Below are 14,719 nucleotides of genomic sequence, written 5' to 3'. Positions count from 1 at the left end.
GAACCGAAATCACATCGTGGCAGACTGATATCAGCAAATATCATATCGTTGTTCAAAGCATCAATAAAATATGGTATTGTGATGAAAGCAGTGATTTACACCCCCATTATCTACACTTCCATTACACCCTTTCCCCAAGTCACAGTCAGAGCTGCTGCTAACAAAAAATAATAATGGGTAGGTGCTCTGAATAATCCAATGGCATATATATATATATATATATATATATATATATATATATATATATATATATATATATATATATCAGCAGTGCTCCTAATGAATGATTTGTCTCCTTCAAAAAAAGAGAAAATCAATATGTGATGGCAAATGCTGATATTGTGGCTTGCCACAACAAATAAATGAGTGTTTCGGAAATCTTTGTATTGACACATCTGGCAGTTATTTGTTCAATTCATTGAACATGTGTGCAAAATGTCAAAAATAATAATAAACAAATGTCATTACTCATTGTGAGCTCTTCAAGTTGCAAAGGATTGTTTTTTTATTTGCTATGATTTAAAACAGATTAAAGCATCAAACGTCAACATTTAACAGGCTACAATTTTTAAATAAAGCATTGCTCTTAGGTAATATATTTCGATTAAAATGTGTATTATCTAAATTGGAAATATATATATATATATATATATATATATATATATATTTCAAAGATGTCTGTTATGTTTCTTTTGCCGCATTCTATTTTTATGAAAATGGAATATGGGTTCCATCCATTTTTTCCAAGTCCATTTCTCAGATTAAATATTAATTGAATGTGGCTTTTCAGTGTGCTTTGGTTATGGCTGTGTTTTGTATTTCATTTTTTCCCCCCAGCAAGGACAGAGATGCCACTATCTCAAACCTAGTGGCACCATACACAGAGCCAGAATGAAACAGGATTTCTCAACTGCTGTTCTCTCTGAAACTCCTTCTAAATTTTTCTTTGTCTCTTTCTTCTTGATAGAATAATTCTGCAGTCTGGAGTCACAGCCAGCATTCACAGCCAGCATTCACAGACAGCTCAGTCAATTGGAGGTAAGGCAGATCAAAGACAGCGAGTCAGAGATCTAGAGATCACATCAGCTCCATCCACCTCTTTCACTTTGGCTTAAAAAAAAAAAAAATCATCAAACTCTGGGAGCACAATCACGTCTTTAAGGAAGACAGCCTATTTGTATTCCAGGCTCCCACTCTGTCTCCTCACGTGTGACTGAGTGCAAGTGAGCGAAGGAGAGTGAGCAAGGAGGGAGGAGGGCAGAAAGAGAGAGGGAGTGTATGAGAGAGGAAGGATGAATCTAATGCATTGCAGCAGAGAACTGTGACAGACCGGGCATTTATTTGAGCAGAGACTGCTGCTGTAGCAGGAAGGACGCAGCAGCGGGAGCGGCAGCGGCAGCAGCAGCAGCACAGCTCTATCACTCAGTGCCTCCTCCACAGCTGGAGACAAGGTGGGCACGAAGAGGCGGAGGCAAAAGGAATACACACCGGGAGCACAACACCCCTCCAATGCCACCAGCAATATGATCCCTGGAATACTATGTTTGCTTTTCCAGCTTTGCCTTGCAGCATATCAGTTCCCTTTTCCTCCTGATACTCTTCAGATCATCTATTACCCTTTCCTGTGTCTTGATTTAAACGGGTATTCTTGCCAAGGGAAAGCATGGCTTAAATGAGAATCAGTGCCGGTTTCTCTACAGGTCAGATGTTGGTACCTGCAGAAGACTCAAGGCGTTCTGCACATTATGAGAATCTCCTGAGTACTCCTCTGTGATCTCCAGGGGTTTCATCACAGCTCTGCGTCTCATCCAGTGGAAAGAAGTCAGGGGAGTTATTGGCATTCACAAGTACATGCGAGAAGTTGTGCTCCAAATAGGCCCCAGCTTTCCTTAATTTTTCTGTTCCTGTATGGCTATTGAGTTTTTTTGGTCAATGTGAGGAGAAAACAAAGACAAGCAAAGCAGAAGATTATAAGTAATTTTGCTTTACAAGAGGAAGAAAACAGTAAAAAATATATTTTTTTCTTCAGCTCCACTGCTGGCGAATCTTGTGCATTCCTCCAGAGGGACAGCCAGGACTAAGATGTGACACACAGTGGTGAGTAATACGACTTTCTAACTTTGATACACTCTTTCTGGCTGTTGTGCAGACCTCTATGGGTTTTTTGCACTTACACCTCTATATCAGCATAAAACAGTGTGCAGTCTGAGTGTTATTAAATATTTAAAGCAATGGACACTTGACAAGGTCAATATTACAATATAAATATGAATATGCAACACCATTTTTTTGTAGCCCACATGATTTTGTCTTGTGCTCTTCCTACAGACTACTATTAACATATTTTATTGATTGAATTTTTATTAACAATAAATTACTTTCTGTTGTCCTTCCCTTAACTGCAAGGATTGATTCCTTACAAATGTACCAACATAGACTTGACAGGTTAACTGATCCATGGCAAGGCTTCTTCACCAAAATCAACTTTTTGTAATTCCGTTGCTTAGCTACCGCTCCCTTCTGCGAGAGTAATCACACTACCTGTCAGGAATGACATGATTTACCCTGTTTGGACATCAGCATAATTCATTACACTGGGTCTGGGAGCCTGTGTCAAACAGTGGATGTCCACATATGTGGAGGAAACAGCTTGTCCTTCAGAGTTCTCTGCTGATTGTGGCTGCACAAGGCTTGTTGAATAGTATTCCTACACTGCTGCAGCTGTACATGGTGGAGCACACACACACACACACACACACACACACACAGCAGTTTAATATAGTACAGATCAAAGTGTATCTGAATATCTCAGGTTATTCAGCGTGTTAAATATTATCACTGAATACAACTCTAGGCTTGGGGTATGTATTGATGTTGGTCGTAAAAGCCAAATAGTTTGAACACTTGCTGTGTGAATGCTTGGACCTCTGTGTGAAAGATTAACTGCTCAGCTTACAAAATAAATTACTGCTCGTCCCTCAGAGAGATGAACATTGTCTCTGCTGGAAAACACTGCCTCTTTTTTGTCTTATTAGTTTCATGAAAAAGCGATGCGATCCATATCAGTCAACAAGACATCAATCACACGTCCCTGCCTCTTGCTCAGTCTCGTCTAACCTAACTTAACTATATCAACTGTAATTACACATTACCATAATTGTAAAGTACTGCACTGAGAATCAAGTGCACCCTACACTGGCCTGCGTCCTAGAGGACTGGAGCACTGGTGGTGGGCGGTTTCTATTTACCACAATCACACTCCTCTGTCACCCACAGGCCTGTTGAGATAAGAAGGAGCATGGCACATGCATTTAGATTACACCATCATCTGTTCGTATGCAATCAGGGCCTCTGAGATGCTGGACAAGTGCTGTGCCCCTGAGAGAGCATGTTGTGATGAGCCATGTGTGCGCAACCCTTGATGCCACTTGTGATTCTTGAAGCAGTGAGGTGATGATGAAAGGCTGGTAATTGCTGCTGATTAAGATATTAGAAAAAGCATTCACCCATGCATAATGAAATTATATGCGTCATCAGAATCAGAGCAAACATACTTCAATTAGTTCAATTGATAAAGTCCCTCCATCAAGACAGGATCACTTGAAAAAGTGATCCGAATTTGATTTCATTCACTCGCCATTCATTATGAAAGGATGCTTGTTGCATGTCATTGTGGTAAACAACACTATGTCTGCCTGAATGAATGATGGTTACAGCGAGCGCAATGTTTTAATCATCACACATGGCTTGTTATTCTCATTTTGCACTGTTTAGCCATCAGCTAGTAAGTCTCCAACTGCATACTCTACACACTACAGCAGAATAATACAGGATTGCATAATATTGGTTCTATTTTCTTCTTACGAAACCCAAACTGCACTAAACCAGCAGGCCTATGGGGAACTGAGCATGCCAGCATTGAACAATAGACTGTCAGCCATTCTTTTGAAGCTTAATCCAGCACAAATCCCACACCAAAAAACATTAGTCTCAGTAGCAAGCATATGTGCCATATAATATTGAACAAGGAAAACAATAGGAACAGCATCAAAAACAAGTGGGAAACAGGAGCACACTGGTGGACCTCTGGAGTGAGCCACAGCTGGCTTTTACCTGAGTCTACTGATGTGTACTCATTTTACAACACTGATAACTACAAACCATGTACTTCAAATAAATTTGCTGCAATAACTGATCAAATGCTGATTTTGCTTTAATTCTTTTATGTAGACCTATGTCAAGTAATTTATTCTCTTTTTTAATCAAGTAAAATGCATTAATCAACCCTTATCAGAATAGTTGTACAAAGCCCTTTTTAAGAGAATAAATGCATTTAAATAAGTATTTAAAACAGATGAAAATGAAATAAAACAAGCTCTCCAATTAACCCCCTTTCCCACTGGACAAAAATCCACTAAAACTCAGGAACATCTGGCTTTTGTATTTAATGGGAAAGTTACAATCGGCTTTCACTCCTGGGGCAAACGACTATGCAAGTATTATCGGGTCTAGCTCCGATTGGCTTTGAGCGGTAGTGATTGAAATATCACATCCAAGTGGATGCACTAAATTTCACCCCTTTTTTGATGTGATACAATTAATGGCCACCACAAAATAATATCTGTCTCCAAGCAAAGTTTAAACATATTTTTAAAAAAAAAGAAAAAAGGCATACTTGTTGAAAGCTGCGTACCCAACTCTGGTGTGCAATGGGAAAGACATCTATCGCCTTTTTAAACTGATTTACTTGAATTCACATATGGTAATTTTGGTGACAAATTATAGAATCATACCAATCAATCCAACGTAAGCCTTATTTTTCTGGTACAGGCCATGATCTATTCTGGTTTATGATAACAATATACTCAGCAATACAATTTCCTGATTGCATTGCTACACTATGATGGGATTGATAGGTCAAAGTTAAACAAGGAGTCCATCTGAAGATATTACAGTTGAAAAAATATCTTAATTGAATACTTTTTTTTCTCTTTCATATAAGTTTTCATCAGATGGGGATTTGTTTAAAAGAGAGCTACCAAACAGGTAGTCAATTAATCAATTAGTTCACTGTCATAAAATAAATCACTCACTGTGTTAATTACTGCTTTGAAGTTTTAAGATTTTTGGGAAAACAGCAATAACATTACATAGGTTGAGCCTCTCCAAGGTGACCATGTGCTGCTTTAATTTGTTTTATATTCTTGAGTTTCTGAAAGTTGGTTGGATAAAACATGCAATTTGATGACGTCACCTTGGGGGAAATAGTGCTGAGCTTTTTTTCACAATTTTTTTGCAGTTTATAAACTATTTGAGAATGTAATTGGTGATTAATCAGCAATGGAAATAATCACTAGTTGCGGGTAAAAACATGTATCATTATGTGAATGCAGATGTTTCTTGCCTCATCTGTGTACTTTGGAGCCACGTTCCTTCACATGCTATCATGGCAATTCTGAAAATATAAAAAATAAGATGAGTTTGAGTAGGACTGGGTGATAAAACAATAACAATTATAAAACAAAACAAGGAAAAAAAACTCAACTGTGGTCTGCTTCCATTGTTACTATCACACACGAAAGATTTAAACCATCTGTACAGAGTTTTGCTGCTGACCACAATTAAGATTTCTTTGTCAGTTTTTATTGTTTTATTTAATAACTTCATTTTGTCAATATAGCTGTTTCAATCTACCTCATATATGTGAAATGTTGTGTTGTTCGGAAAACAATGTCATATTCTGACAACAATAGTTGACACTACAGTTGGTTTCTTCAACTTTCACACAGGAGCAACAACCAGCTTTAAACTTAAAAGAAATTATTATTCAACTTTTTTGGTGGATTATATTATTATGATATCGACCAATATGAATTTTTTTTAATCACAATAATATTCTTTTCCATATCACCCTCTCCTAAGTTTGAGTTGCAACAAAACTTTTTTCACAAGATGTGTGTTTAGTGAGTATGAGGATTCATGTTTTCACAAGTGTGTGATTTCTTGCTGCCTTATTGCTCACAGTGATATCTTAAAGTATAAAACTGATAATGTGGTAAACTGCATATCAGTGGTGAGGATGTGTAATAACAGCACTCAGCAGACTTTTGACCTGATCCTACTAGAGTTTCATGACGTGTGCAACTCATTTAGTAACTGTCTCCTCAGTGTACATCTCAGTGCTTATCTATGCACTACACTCTCCCTGCTGAACAGTAAAGTGGCAGGTATCGCAGGCTGTCAGGGAGCTGGAGGCAGAAAGTGCAAAATAGACAACTGACCTTCTCACTCCTCTTTTCTATGCTTTGCTGATGATGTTACCCTCCCCAGTGTGGCAGTTGCAGAGTGGGACAGGTGCAGAGAAGTTTGGGGAGTACAAACTGGAAGCTTTGAATGCCTCTGTCACTCCAAAAGGTGGCGAAAATGAGAAAATGTAACCTCTATGCACTGATATATCTCTCTAAGAGTTGTGGACCTTGAGATAAAAGGCTCATATCAACACGGTGACAACTCTTGTAATGTTGTATTCTATCTCAACAAATTTTGTATGTAGTTGCACAAAGTCATATAGTGTGGTTGATGTTCAGAGTACTTGGGGGAGGGATCTTTTATTGACACGACACAGCGCTCACAATCTTTGTGCTTGTCATTTCATGCATATTGTATCCAGCTATCATTGTAACTGTATAACTAAATCGAGATATTTTGAGGTTTCTGTATCTACTGACTACCGTGATAATGGCAGAACACTAAAAGTGGTTACTTCCCTGCATCAATTACTAATGGGGGTCCTATTTGGGATGAATTTAGATTACAGACGCTTTTTTAGCCGTGCAAGTGGCATGGCTCTAAGGATTGCAATGTCAGTTGGTCAACAACTTGGGTCTAAACCATTGATAAAAGTATGCCCCATGGGACAACTGCTGCCCTTAAACATTTTGTGCGCCCCCCGATGTGCTCAGTAGCTTACATTTAATACTTTACTTAGCTACTGTATCAAACTGCAGCACAAGTGTTTGTCAGCTTAAGAAAGACAAGTTGTAGAAAGTTACTAGTTGGATGGGAACTACTGGTGCCTTGCAAATGTGGCAACTTTAGGGCTCCCTAAATTGACACTCAGCCTTAAAAAACTTTTAGAACGCCTGGCCAGAACCTTATCAAGCTCTTTTGGTTGGTTCATAGAGGGTAAATTCTGCTGCTGTTGATGATACCTGGGCTTTTCCTTCAGCATCACCAACAAGTAAATGTTGTTTTTTTTGGGGGGTTTTTTAACCTACATGTGAAATATCTCAACATCTTCTCCATGGACTTGCACAAAATTTGGTACAACAGTAGTTGTTTGCTCAAATACTTAAAACCACCCATATTTGCATTAACCTGACAAAGAGCACTCATAGCCAGTGAATTGTGAATTTTGTCCATCAGGTGCAAAATCAGAATATTGTGACTGGGTTTGATTCTTGAGACCTGGACGTTTATACTTTTGTTCACATCCGTTTTCCTCCTGACAGTCAGGATTGGTTTCCAATAAGCATGACCATAATCTTTCACCTCTGAGCCAACCCCACCTACAGCAACATTGTTGGGTTCTGAAGTAACTTTGCAATCCCAGTTCTGTTGCAACCCTCTACCTCAGCATGCTTTGACAGACATAATCTTTTCACACATTGGCAAAAATGCTAATTTGAAATATAAACCAAATGACACATGTTTAGAATCTTAACCTAATAGGACAGGTCCTCCCTATGCTAATGCAGACAAGCCTGAAAAAGGTCTCTTCCCCAGGCATCCTTTGTACCTCCTGCCATCTGGAGTAGACATTTGAGAGCGTGGGCATGTCAGCAGAGGTCAGGTCTGCCCTAATTAGTATTTCATCATAATTACACAGAGACTGCAGACTGACAACTCTATTTAAATTGGTGTAATGCTGCAGGTAGATAGTGACCATCATAGTGGGAGATATCACATGACACGGGTAACAGCTCATTCCCTTATGATAAAGATATTTGTAAAAGACAGAAGAAAAGTGTAGAAGGTGCAAATGGAGCATGGTGTGGAAAAATGAATAAATAAATGAAGAAAGGGCAGTTGGATGTTTCTGCCATTTATATCAGAATTTTCTATAAATAAAGTGTCATCAGATACTCAAACCTATAATTTTTGTTTGACTTTTGACAGTTGGTGATAGACACAGAAGCTCTGGAGATGAGTGCTCAACCAAGCCTTGAAAACAAAATAATGTGTAGAAAAAGAAAGAAATGTAGCTTACTATGGCAATCGACAAGTGTCTTAAGATTGCCAGATAAAGCAAGAGGTGTGCTTAGTAGGAGCAAGGCCATCAGGATTCCTTATGGCATTCATTTCCATGTTGATTTAGAAGAAAAAACACATCCATCAGGGCTTGTATATGGCAAGCTTCATTGTTAAAAGAAAGCCACGTTCTTGTACAATTCTTAATAAGAACAGTGTCTAATGATTTGCATTATAACTAACACAAGTGTTTACCTACAGACATACTGAGTGCTTTTCTGTACTTTAAAAATCTGCCGAGCAGTGCCAAAGTAGACAATAAAAAAAAAAGATGGACTTTTTAATAATGAATAACTTAATCATTATTACAACGGTTCATTGTCAAGATTAAAAGCAAGCGCAAACTCAGAGAGAGAGAGAGTTTAAGTGAATGTGACGATCCAATTTTGAAAACCAGAGTTGACCATGATCTTGGCAGAGTGTGGTACAATCTGGATAAAGGGGCTGGCGCAGAATGAATACATTATTAGTGGGAGGAATATATTATCAGCAGATGAAGTTTGGGCAGGCTTTCATAGTGTCCAATCACATTAACTACTCTTATCCCCTTGAAAAGCAGAAGACAGTTTCCTAATAGGAAAGGATCAGCGTCTGGAAAACAAGGTGCAAAGACATGAAGCACAGATATACAGAAATTAAGAATTAAATTTTCAGTAGCCCATATATGTTGCAATGGGCCACTCAGGCATATACAAATTACACTGAACTTGTTTTTGCTCCCATTTTTCACCTGTTTTTCACAGGTTTACAGCAAAGGTTTAGGACTTTTTTGTGCAAATAAAGTACTTATCTCTTGCCAAGAAAAAGAAAGGGGAAAAAAAAACCTGTGGTAGCAAGCAGTTCTCCTTTTCCAAGATTGTCCAGCATAATTGACTGCAAAGGTGTGCGTTGAGCTGATCACAGTTAAAGGCCGTGCTTCAATGTGCAGTTTTATGACACACAAACAGCATGTTTGGCCCCTTTTGAGCTACTGGTTTGCGCACGCCAATGTTGCCCTAACGTTGAGGTGGGATTATGGTATAGTCTGGCTTAAGCCACAGATAATGAAAATGCATTTTTATGGCAATTTGAATGCACTGAGATACTGTGTGATCCTTGGATCCATTTTCATACCATTTATCCACCACTATGACGTCAGCCTGGTAATGCACAACCCCATGTTGCAAGTATCTGGACACAATTTGTGGAAGCTGAAAACATTCCAGTTTTTGCGTGGCTGCATACTCACCAGACACAACGCCCATTGAACATGTTTTGGATGCTTCAGATCGGCGTGTTTGACAGCTTGTTCCAGTTCCTGCCAATATCCAGAAACTTTGCACAACCATTGACTGAGAGTGGGCCAACATGCCACAGGTCACAGCTAGCAACAGCTGGGAAAAATGGGGCAAAACAAAAGTGATGCATTTTAGTTTTTGTTTGGTGTATGTTCATATATAGCTATTCTGTAGCTTTCAGTGATCATGTGGCAATAGTTGGTACATGAAGGAAGTAGTGATTTTTATATATCAAGGATTAAAGCAGAGTTTAAAGAGGTCTTATTTTTGTGTGGTTGCATTAGTTTTGTTTGTGGTTGTGTTTGCAAGTGGGTAACAGCTGTGACTGAAAGTGATCTCTCAAGAATCCCTTGAGGGAGTTTTCTGATATGGGGCATAAACTTCCACTTGGAACCAGTGATGAATGGATTCGATTTTAGTGGTCAAAGGTCAAGGTCATTGTGACCTTGTGTCCATCTCATTCTTGTGAACACAATACCTTGACAAGGTCTCAATGGAATTTCTTCAATTTGGTATAAACATCCACTTTGACACTATGATGAACTGATAGGAATTTGGTGGTCAAATGTCACAGTTACCTCACAAAACATGTTTTATGCCACAACTCAATTTATACGCTTTGTATAATTTCATGCAAATGTCTAACAGAATAAAATGATGAAGTGATGACATTTTAGAAGCACTGTCAGCTGTCATGTCTACATATGAGTCTGGACAGACATGGATGTAAACTGTAACGACAATGTGACTGCTTCACAGAGCCACACAACTGCAAGACGGTAATTCTAGTTTTAACTTGTAAGTAAAATATAATATTATTTGGAGGCGTGGCCAGACTGCATGTTTGCTTTTCCTGAATCTTTACACCACGTGTGGGAAGTTCAAAGTTAATATTATCCATTGTCATAATGTCCTCAATTATGATAATAAGACCCTGGTTTAAAATTTCTGCAATTTCCCTTTAACGAAATACAGATGTGTTGATTGAAATAAATAAAATCACTGTTTTACACATCTTTCAGTATAATTCACAAATCATGGTTTTGGGTTGATGCGTTACCAAGCATTTGTGAAATCCCTTGAATCCATTTATGGATTTTTTTAATATTTAAAAATAAGCTTTTCAGGGCTTTCATACCTTTTATCATATCTCATGCATGTGCTGTTACAGTAGGGTGTAAAATGAAGATTATCAACCAAAACCAACCCCTCAATATACAAGCCATAATGATTATATTTTATTGCTGCTCGGTGAGATAACAAACGAACTGAAGCCTAATTGGACCAAGTGGTGGCATGCCACTGCAGTATTTACAAAACCTCTGGCAGCCTCTCATCTCCTGGCTTTTGGCACGGCTACAGTGGAGAATTATAGCCCGCTCTCTCATCTGCAGTGTTAAATATGGCTATATATGCTTAGGTAATGTACCTTATTTTATATTTGCCCTTAAATTGCAAAATAGGTATCCCTTACTACAACATATCAGCACAGCAGCAACACCCTAATAAAAATACTGTATGTCCATCCACCAGAGGAAAGCAAACATAGGCAGTTTCTAAGATTGAAAGAAATTTTGCGTGAATACAGGCATTTCAACTTAACATTATTATCATAATGCTGTTGACTTAGTAATGACTTCTGCAGTTAATAAAAGCTGTGATGTGTCATATTGATGCAGTGGCTGAATGTCACATACATAGCCAGTTTGTCTTATATGGGGGTCAGACTGCCAGCCAACAGCCACCTGTAAGTACTGTAAGATATTGTAATGAGGCTTAGAAAGTCATTCGTTTCTCTGCAGAGGACTGCTAACAGCTTGAAACATATGGAGGGAAAATCGCAAACCAGTGTTGCTGGCAATTCAGCAGTGATTATTAAGGAACACCTGTTTGGCTGGCTGGCAAGGCGACTCAGGGTCCTGCTGAATAGCAGCAGGCTAATGAAGGTCTTCTCAGCTTAATTGTTTGGGCTATAAATAGTGACGGATAGAGGGATGGAGTGCGGCGCCACTCTCATCCATTTTTTTTGTCGTACATACAGTGAATGCGCTATTAGAGGATTGTTGTTGTGGGTTGTGAAAAGGGCGGAGGAGGCATTTGTGTAATTGTCGACATTAGCAGTTACAAAAGAGTCATTAACAGTAAACTGTGAAATTAAACATTGGTGAAAGGATAGATACATAAAGTGAGGGTTGCTTTTTTAAGTGTAAGGGAGACCAATATTCTCCAAGAGACATCTTGGTTGTAAGGTATGTTAAACTGCTATTATAGCAGTTAAAACTGCATATGATCAAAAAGGTGAACAGTAGTTTTTAGTTTGCAGCAAAGGTCCAGTAAAAGGTCTTCTGCATCAGCAATTCAAATCATGACCAGAGAAATTTCTTCTCGCGTTAGCCTGCACAGTCCCCAGCTCTCACATTGCCTTTGCTCTGACAACCTCATTTTAGGGAAAATTAAATGCAGAACACATCACTAATTGCAACATTACCCACAACTATATCTCCAAAATGACTCTTTGACAGAAGAACTCAATGAGAATAAAGCAGGATCATCTGATTTTCAGTTAAATAGCGTTTGAAGCATTGCCACTGCAGTGTGCGCCCTGCTGTTCAGGGGTCACCTTCATTGATGTTGTTCAAATGAGTTTGGCTGGCAGTGTTTTCCAGGTCAACCCTTTTGAGAGAGAGGGAGGTTGATAACTTTCACAAGCCTTAAAGTTTCACAGCAAGCATGAAAAGAATTACATCATTGAAATGTTGTTTTGAGAAGCTAAACAAAGAGAACAATGGAGCTAAACTTGCCTTTGTTTCCTGAATTACTGTTGCATAGCAGTGAGTTCTGAAAATTGGAATGTTCTTGGATGAAAAACGTCTTTTCTCAAGCAAAAATAACTTCAAAAATGACTGTTTTCCTTGGGGATTAAATCACACACAATTAGATATTCCCATAATAAATCCCTTATCCTTTGTTGTAAAATGTATTGTATACATATGGTGGAATACATAGCCTAAATGCTAATGTAAGGAATATTGGTATAAAAATACTAACAAGGAGCCACCAATCAGAGGTTATGTAAGGGTGCTCAACCTTAGAGCATAAAGAGAGAAAATCCGTAAGATTCACTCCAACTCAAGCAGAAAATACAAAAAAGGGATTGTGCCACAAGGGTGCATCAGGGCCAGAGCAGCAAGAGCAAACTAATGTCCCCTTGCCTGTGCTCAAACTCAGTAGTGAGGCAACCAGCATGCCCCACAGTATCAGGAACAAGCATGATTATTATAATTTATGCAGGTTCTGCATTTGGACTGAGGCCAATGCCCAGTGATTCACCAAGAACCTCCACCGATGTCATGCATTACTGCACTACAGATGAATACGTAGCCACTTTGCTGATCATGGGAATTGTCTGCAGATCACAGGTTCTGTATTCATTTACTTGAAATCAGAGCTTTTACTTGATTAAGTTGATACTAAGTACATTTGGTTTTGTACTTTCTGATCATAATTAAATTAACTATTTAGCTATAAAACGTAGATTGTAGATATTGCATCAGTGCTGCATGCAACTCCACACCTACTGTGATAAAAAAGAAATCAATATAAATCAGGGGAGTTGCGATATATCCACATCATTGCAAAATATTGTGTCAAAAATCCAGCGGTTCTTCTTTGCACTGTATTTAGGGTAATTGCCTATTGTACACCATTGTGCAGTTCTCTCTCCACCTCCCTACAAGCATATTTTTAGTGTAATTGATTGATATATATTGCAATTCTGTTTACTTTGTTTACACAGATTGTAAAATTATCTGCTGCTATAGTAGAATTATGCCACTGCTGCTACTATAGCGACTTACTCAAATGTTTTTAATTTACAAAAGCCAGAAACTGAATATAACATAGGGTGTTACATGTGTATTTTCAATTGCTGCTTGGAGCTTCCTGAAAAGTTTGTTCCAGCTGAGATTGAAGACCACTCGATAGATTTAAAGTCCCTTCTGATCTCAATCCACATTTGGTTCTAAAATTAAATTGTATGGCATACTTAAACAACGGTGGAATAGAGTGAACCCTACTCCCTACATAACTGACGTCAGCTGTGACACTAGACTGCAAGAACTAATTCCAAATTGATTGTTAAAGAAGACAATGCAGATTGTGAATTCTCTGTTGGATACCTATTTAGGCCAAGCTGGCTGTCTCATCAATCGCCTGAAGCGGCTGAGCGAATTTATGTGAACAATGTCGTAATCCTGGTTGGACTTCTTTCTTCCTTTAATAGTTTCTCTTTGCAATCTCTGTTTCTGTGGTGGAAAAGGCATTATGTCTTGATTAATAAAGACTAATGTACTGGAATTATAGGAAATGGAACATATGTTCTAAGTCTGTATATCAACATTAAAAAAGACCATGGTTAGGTATTTTTGTTTCTTGTAATATGTCATCCTTAAGCCAAGCATTATCTGTTTCAGATGCTCGTTTCATCTGAGTACTCAGCTCAACGGGACTTAATGGCCAGTTGTTGTAGAAGACAACTCTTCAAATTTTAGCAATAAAAATATATTTTTAGGGAGACTGCTGACCTGTATTTACCCTCTTCTTCTCTCCCTCCAAACTCACATTCACAACTTTGAAGTCTAATGGAATTTGTCTTTGCTTGATCGAGGTATTGTGATGCTTAACAGCACTTCCTAATACCCACCTGATGTTTTTTTAACTTAGCATTTCAAGATTTTTTAGAATTAAAGCAACTACTGTATTATGCACTAAAACAAAATCAAGGAGCAACAGAATAAGAACGGAATAAAGACTCTTACTGTTATATCTACTAAAATATAAAACACAGACACACACACAACATGACTAAAAGATGCTGTGCCTTCTAATGCTGTTTTGTGTTGGACTTGACCCTGAACATTCTCCTACAGTCTTTTTCTCAGGCTTTTGGTATTGTATTATGCATGCGTTTTAAACATGCGGGGCTGTGCGAAGCCAGTCTGCATTCCCTTTGATGTTCCTCTCTCTTTTCCTGTCTCCTGATGCAAGTGTATTATTATCCTGTAGGTACAGATACCAGGCATACCCGTGCTTAACTGAGTAAATATGTACAGTATATACTGGCAATGATGGCA

General features: G+C 38.4%; 1 protein-coding gene across 7 annotated transcripts in view; it reads left to right on the top strand.

Moving 5' to 3' along the window:
- Positions 1-14,719, top strand: part of lrrc4ca (leucine rich repeat containing 4C, genome duplicate a) — a 217,652-nt gene that overhangs the window by 5,065 nt on the left and 197,868 nt on the right. For 4 of the 7 annotated variants that reach the window (XR_015776970.1, XR_015776971.1, XM_088079981.1 and 1 more), the window contains exons 2-3: positions 968-1,038; positions 2,030-2,097. The gene's annotated coding sequence lies outside the window, so the exon portion shown is untranslated. Of the gene's footprint in view, positions 1-967; positions 1,039-1,263; positions 2,098-14,719 lie in introns of those variants that run through there. The other 3 variants (XM_088079979.1, XM_088079980.1, XM_088079978.1) reach the window with 3 other exon arrangements.

Source organism: Plectropomus leopardus, chromosome 7 (assembly GCF_026936395.1).
Source record: "Plectropomus leopardus strain MGB_pleo_1.0 chromosome 7, ASM2693639v1, whole genome shotgun sequence".
NCBI classification, from domain to species: domain Eukaryota; kingdom Metazoa; phylum Chordata; class Actinopteri; order Perciformes; family Serranidae; genus Plectropomus; species Plectropomus leopardus.
Note: the sequence above shows the minus strand (reverse complement) of the source record. Positions and strands in the feature narration are given on the sequence as shown.